The sequence below is a fragment of the Penaeus monodon genome, chromosome 39 (assembly GCF_015228065.2).
Source record: "Penaeus monodon isolate SGIC_2016 chromosome 39, NSTDA_Pmon_1, whole genome shotgun sequence".
Classification (NCBI taxonomy): Eukaryota; Metazoa; Arthropoda; class Malacostraca; order Decapoda; family Penaeidae; genus Penaeus; species Penaeus monodon.
This window is the reverse complement of record NC_051424.1, coordinates 28,332,524-28,339,580: the sequence shown is the minus strand read 5'-3', so window position 1 is coordinate 28,339,580 and position 7,057 is coordinate 28,332,524. Positions and strand designations below refer to the sequence as shown.

The window sequence follows — 7,057 nt, the reverse complement described above, 5'->3', positions numbered from 1 at the left end:
TTATTTCGAACCAAGCGGTCTGTGGGTCTAACTCTAGAAACTGGGCCCAAACTGAACTAACCAGTGGCGCCAAGATGCACGACAGAAGGAGGTCAGGTAAATGTCATTCAAAACCATAACTCAATATTGAAGACAAATATGAAGCTTGCATTAAAGGGTGATGAATACCATGAGCTAATGAAAACCATTTGATATTAAGTGGTATCATTCCCTCACAGCTGACTAGGTTTGAGAAGAGGGCATGGCTGGTAGTTAGATGCCACGTCGCCTTACAGGGAGCTATTTTCTTCTTATTTATTTTCATTACTTTTTAAAACCAGCCGTAACTGCTGGCAACATCTAGCTGGACTTTGCATTACGCTGTAGCATGCAGACTATCCGAAACTGTCACAAAGAGCAGGGCTTCCACGGCCGCGTCCCAGCTCACAGGCCCTTCTTAACTGCACAGAACAAAGAAAAGGGACTGCAGTATGCTCGGCAGAGAAGAGCCCGCTTCTTTAAGGAAAAACGTCATTTTCTGTGACGAGAAAACCTTCATCAGGAGGGCAATGGGGGAGTAAATGTGTGGTAACTGGTAAACACCTGTTAATCAGTTTGATACTTTAACAACAATTTAAATGGTGATATAATAGAATATAAAGCATAATTATGCATGCAAGTTCTATAAATACTTTTCTGATTTTACAGGCATGGAAAGAAAACGTGTGGTGCAATGGCGAGGAGTGGCCGCATCACTGCTGGTCTGTGATGCACAGGAGCGGGGTGGGGGAGTTGACTGATGTCGTCCAGGATAATAGCCCCAACCACAAGAGCAGTATTATGAAGGAGTGGTTTCAGCAAAATCCCGAGATTACGCTTTTGCCACATCCACCCAAATCGCCAGATCTGAACCCTATTAAGAGTGACTAGGTAGTCATGGTGTTAACAATACGTAGCAATACCGGATGTATACTTCACACCTCTGTCCAAGTAGCTGCCCTTCTCCTTGGGCAGGACGCAGATGCAACCTGGCTTTCTCTTTTCGCACAGGAACAAACATCCGCCCTTGAAGGGAACCGCCGCATAAAAGGACACGTCCGTAAGGCAGAAGGGGGAGACAGCAGACAGCCCAAGCCACACAGGGTCCAACTCCACCACCTCGTCCTCCACCTGGGGACACGGGGGTCTCTTGGGGGGTCTCATACCTGTCTTCAAGAATAAACCAGCAAGCTAAGCCCCTTTTCACTGACCCACCCAAGTCCATCTCTCGTCTCGCTTTCATTTGGTGACGCGGTGCTCCTAATCTCTCGTGTCACTCATATTCTGGTGGCTTGCGGTGGCCACTCGCTTACATCTGGCGAAGTGGTGCTCCCAACTCACGTGTCTTACACATGGGTACAGACTTCACCCAAGATCATATCTGGAATCGGCATATCGTAGTTGCCATAGTAATTACAGTATGGAAGCAATTGCGCTCTGCAGACGGACGCCAGTTAACAGCGGTTTTAGTGGTATAAATGCCATGTAGACTTGCCAATGTTCACCAAGCTTTTGTCGATAATACAAAATATTAAGTTTTTGACACTGCAAAACCTTTAAACTCTCCTTAATTTCCTTGAACCATTAGACAGCTTCCTCGTTATCATGGAGTTGATTTAGGATTTAGGTTACTTGGATCATACTTATGTGAGCAGGGATACCGATATCAGGACGAGCTCACAGCCCTTTTTTCCGTCGTTTTCCTTGTGGTGTCATATTTTTTGGGAAAGAGAAAAGACACTTTTTTTGCGAATACTACTTCTAAAGAGTGAATTTGGGTTTGTTTGGGCGTTTCCCTAAATCCGCCCGGACGCCAGAGGGCCCCGGTTGTTCTCCCCAAAGGGGACCAGTTTAAGGGTTTTGCTCTCATGCCAAAACACGGTCTTTTGATTACACGGCTTCAGCAGTGTCGGGCCCCCTAAAAAACGCGGCGGGCTAGCGACGGCGAGGGGACGACAGTGGCTGAGGGGGGGTCATGGGCTCCCCTAGAGTCTACTGCTCGGCACAGGCGGATCGAGTTGGTCAGGGTGTCGCAAGTCTAATCAGACGGGGGAGGGCCACACTGTAATACTCCAGGGCTGGACATCTAGAGCTGGCGGTGGCCTGCAACAAGTATTTCTGGGCGATGAGCAGGATCTCAAGTATAAATATTCAGTTGCAGCAAGAGTGTACACCAGGGGGGTGGGTCAGCGGGTTGGTGGTTGCAAAAAGAGAGACTATATGAGGCCTTCGGGGCTTGGGGTTAATAAGACGTTGGTAAAATGGTGCGGAAAATATTGCATAACTTTTACCACTCGCCCTGGTACTCTAGAACCCCATGCCTCTGGTTAGGCACGATACTTTCGCAGTCAGCTTAAAATTTGACCTGTTTTGGGCTGAGACAGCCCCTAGCTGGGTATTTTGAACTTGCCCACCCCATTTGACTACCCTCATTTCGTTGAAAGTATTGGTCTTGGCTAGTGCATGAAAAGCAGTACCTACGGTAATGGGAACGATGTCCCGGCAATCACCAGAAAAAAAATGAAAAAAAGTATTTTAAAAATAAAAAATAAGAAAAGGGGGGTAATGCGAAATAGTAAAACACAAAATTTTTTAAAAAAGTTAAAAAACTATTGACAAAAAAATGAGGACCAAAGGAAATAAAAAAAACAAGAGTAAAAAGATTGGAAGTAAATTTTGGTATAAGAGTGTTAAAAAGAGAAAATGACTACAATGTTTTATGGAAATTTAAATTGGAGATCGGTTTTTTGCTATATTCTAAAAAAAAAAAAAACATATCCTTCAAAATTTATACGGCGATCTTACACCACAAAAAGAAAAAAAAAGAGTGTCTCACGCACACTACCATAATCTGCCTGAAACATTTTACCGCAACCATTTTTTTTTTTTCGCAGTATGTCTTGCAGTGGCAAGTTAACACTGACCGGGAAACTCATTATTTTGATGTCAAACTAGTCTAAACTTAAATTTCCCCTTGTAGCGATCTTTTCCCCCAGATTTTTGGATTTTGTGTATTCCCTTTAAAATTTTTCAATATCCATGGGTCTTAGTTTTTTATGAGCAGGGTTTTTTATTTTCATTCCTCGACAGTCACAGGGAATATGTTTTGTGCGACTGACCTTTGGTTTTTGACCCTTTTTTTCCCCAAAGGATGGGGGTATGCAACTTCGCGCAGCATAAAAAGATTTTTAAGGTGAGCTGTTTGGTAGTCTACAAAACAGGATTCCATCGGGACTCCCCTCAATGTCCGGGCCCCTTTTTTTACTCTATTCTGCTTGTGGGTTTCGGTGACAGTTCCAATATTTAAGCCTGCTGATCTGTTAAAGTTCGTGGCCCTCTTTCTGAAGTCATTGTATCCTTAACATCCTGATATCCTGCTGTTCCCGGGGCTATCATACAATGTTTATCAAGTATCTCTGGACGGCCGCTTTTTAATTTAAGGATTAAGAGGTTTTGTGATTAGAAATATTGTTAAAATTTGATGCGAGGTTTGGGGGTAAAAGACGTAAAATAGTTTTTCTAGAAAATAACGTCGGCGACTGGCCCCGTCTTTCCCGAAGTTGGGATCTGGCCGTAGTTTTGATGGCAAACTTCCGTAGAATTTTTACGGCATACTTTAAAGGCTGTACTATTAAAGTCTTTTGGCCCTGGTCTTATCGAATAGCGCTGTAAAATTTTGGGAAATTTAGAAAATCGGGGAACGCCGGGTTTTCATTCAAAACCCCTTTATCATTAAAACCTTTTTCAAGTTAACATACTGTGACATGACGGGGGAAGGTCACGATGGCGCTGTGATTCCAAAAAAATTTAGTATCGATTTAAAATACGCATTCAATGGGCTATTTCCTTTTTTATTAAAGCTAATATTTTTATTATGGGTCTTCTTTTCTTTAAAAATTTATTTTTTGGAGATTTAAAAAATATGCTATAACGCACGCAAAAGATCGTACTGTCTAACGAAAAATGACTGACCCAATGACACGTTTGACTACTGAAGACATGCGTGGCAACTGCGAGTAGGAAACCCTGAAGGCTTTATAAATTTCGTTAAAAATACTAAAGGCACATTAATTATCTTTGGAACCCGGAGCGTATTAATATCTTTAAAAATCCGAGGGCATCCCAGAACTGCAAAACGAGGGCGAGTAGACTTCTCCTAAAAAGATTTCCCCGGGAAAGGGCACAAGAAAAAGCCCGGTTTGCTTGGAAAATTTTTAAAGGGCATTTCTAAAAATCTTTTTAAAACATTGAAAGAAAGCAACGGTTCTGCAATTTATTTTTAAGAACGGCTTTTAATTTTTGAAGAAGGGATTTATGAGCGCGAGAGAAGGGGAAAAATAACAATAATTGATATATGATTGATGTTAGTTTGGGTCGGGAAGTACATTTATCTTCGGTATTTGGAATATATTTCTCGAGTAATTGGGAAAAAAGTAAAAAAAAGTGAGTTATTAGAAAAGAAAGTAGAAATTGAATGAGAGCAAGTTGGGAAAATTTAACCATGTTTGGGTTGGTGGCTAAATTTAGTGGAGACGATAGTGGAGACACACTAAAAGGTTGTCCCAGTCTATCTGCTAGAAAGGCCATCTAGTGGGCTACCTCGGATGGGAAACTCTTCTCAAAGCCCATCCAAAAGTAATCACCGGTAAATCATTTCTCGCATGCTGCCCCAGAGTTAAGCTTCAGTATTTTTAAAAAAAGTTGGATACTCCAGTGGACTTGCCTTGTAGGGAAATGGCGCAAGCGAGGGGTTTGCCTCCGGTAGGGATATCCCCGGGGGAAAGGGCCCCGGGGGATGCCTCCGTAGGGAGAACCTGGCAGGAAGGGATAAGGGCTCCCACCCCTAATGGGGAAATCCCCCAGAGAAAGAGGACCCGATGGCTTGCTCCCGAACTTTTTAATTTACGGAATCCATACCGACATCTAACCAACCTGGATTCCCATGAGATGTCTATCCCAATGTTCCAACCACATAACCAACCTAAAACTTCACCCAGGGAGCCCTGCCCTGCACACGTGGTAATTACAGGCAATATTCCAACCATATAACCACTCCCCTAGAAGGAAGGGCTCCATGTCTGGAACCCTTGGTATTCACACGTTGCTTTCCGACCATGTAATAAAACCCAATAATGATTTGTTTGACCTTTGGGGCGGAATGGAAACAACTTTGCCGCAGCCAGAAATTGGGTGGAGGTGCTCAAAAACTTCTGGAAAGCACACTGTGAACATGACACGGACAAGGTACCCTAGGAAATGGGACTTCCATCTTCCAAACTGCGACACGCCCCTCTCTGCATCCGACACTTCCACTTTATCTCAATCTTAATATCAATGTTGTTGAAGTGTAGGTCGCTAGAAATTAGCAGATATCACACTTAGGTTGGTTGCTTTGGAGTATTATGTATGGTGTACTTAGGTGTACTAGTGTAAGCTGGTGAAATGTGTCTGCTTTGTTTGAGTGTATTGTGTGTTGTGGGAGCCTATTCCAGTCACGAATGGTGTGTGGAAAGTACGAGTGTTTGTAAGGATCTGCATTGGCGTGGTATGTTATGTATTGCTGGTTGTGAGCGTTTCATGTATTTGTTATGCTTGTGTGATGTAGGTAATCTTGTTAGTGGTGACCTGTTTGCGCATCTTGAACTTAAAGAAGTGTCTAGGGCTGTTTCTTACATTGTCTGCTTCACATTTCCTAATGTGTTTATTTTCAGCCTTTTGTTTTTGGCAAATGTTTATTGGAAAGATTTGAAATCGGCCCAATTTTCTGGTGTGTTGTCTGACCGCGCGCATCTGTAGAGTCTTTTTTCGATGTTGTTTGTGTAGACCTCCGGAGAACCAGGGGAGTGTGTACCTACTCGAAGGTGTTTTTTGTGGAATGTGATTTCTGATGGATGTGTGTATGAAGTGTCTCAGGCTTTTCCAGTTTTCAAGGGGTCGGGAGTAGGGGTCAGAAGACAGAAAGTTATCTCTGTAAGTCGCCATGTCTCTTATGATCAAGTCTGTGTCGGCTCTAGAGTAGAGCAAAATAGGTCCACGTCTGCACGAGGGAGAGGGAGAGGGGAGAGGATGAGGGAGAGGGAGAGGGAGAGGGAGAAGGAGAGGATGAGGGAGAGGGAGAGGTAGAGGACGTCTGGTCGGTCGGAGGTTTGCGTCAACAAGAACGATGTCGTGGTCACTTGGTCCTGGAACAACCTCGGTGTTTGTCATATGGAGTGTGTTGTTTGTGAGGAAGAGATCTAGTGTGTGGGCAGTGGTCCGTCGCCAGTGGGGCGTGTGGTGACTTGGGTTTGCGTTGTTTTGAGTACTGTTTGCGTGAGTGCGAATGTACATATGATGTCAATGAAGGTGTCATGCAACAGGCGCCCGTTCGTGTGGGGGATAATGGGGTTTGGGATGTCTGCGTCGATGGGGTCAAAAGGGGATGTCGGAGAGGTTGAAATCACCTGCGATCCAAAGGCTTTTGGAGTGATACGAGTGAGAGATGTGTGAAGGTTCTGTAAGTATTTTGTGTTGGAAGGAGGAGGTCTGTAAAAAGCAGAAAGCAAAAGTGATTTACAGTTAGAAATGTTTAGTTGAATTCAGGTGATCTCACAGTCTGTGTCAGGTCTGAGCTATGTTCAACAACTAAGTCAGGTTGAGGACACCGCCACCTCTCCCTATGTCAGTCGGTCTGTCTCTACGTATCAATGTCATACTGGTGGGGGATGGGGGAGGAGGAGGGGGTGCGGGAGAATGGGGTGAGCATGGGAAAGGAAAAGGGGGGGATTGGGGAGGGGGAGGGCAGAAAGGAAGGGGAAGAAGAATTTGGGGGAAGAATAATTTGGGGGAAGTGGAAAGGGTGTGTGTGGAGGGGAAAGAGAGAAGGGGGAAGGGGGACCACGGGAGGGTGGGCTTTTGGGGAGGATAATGGAGTGGTGCAGAGAGGCGTAGGGGTTGAGGTCAAAGGATTCTTAGGGGGTCGAGAGCAAGGAGAGATGGCACCTAGTAGGAGAGTGAATTCGGGGGGGGGGGGGGGAGGGAGATGGCACCTGGGGGAGGG

General features: G+C 44.6%; 1 protein-coding gene across 1 annotated transcript in view; it reads left to right on the top strand.

Moving 5' to 3' along the window:
• The window catches only part of LOC119597420, a 29,779-nt gene that overhangs the window by 317 nt on the left and 22,405 nt on the right, over nt 1-7,057 (top strand). The window lies entirely within an intron of this gene.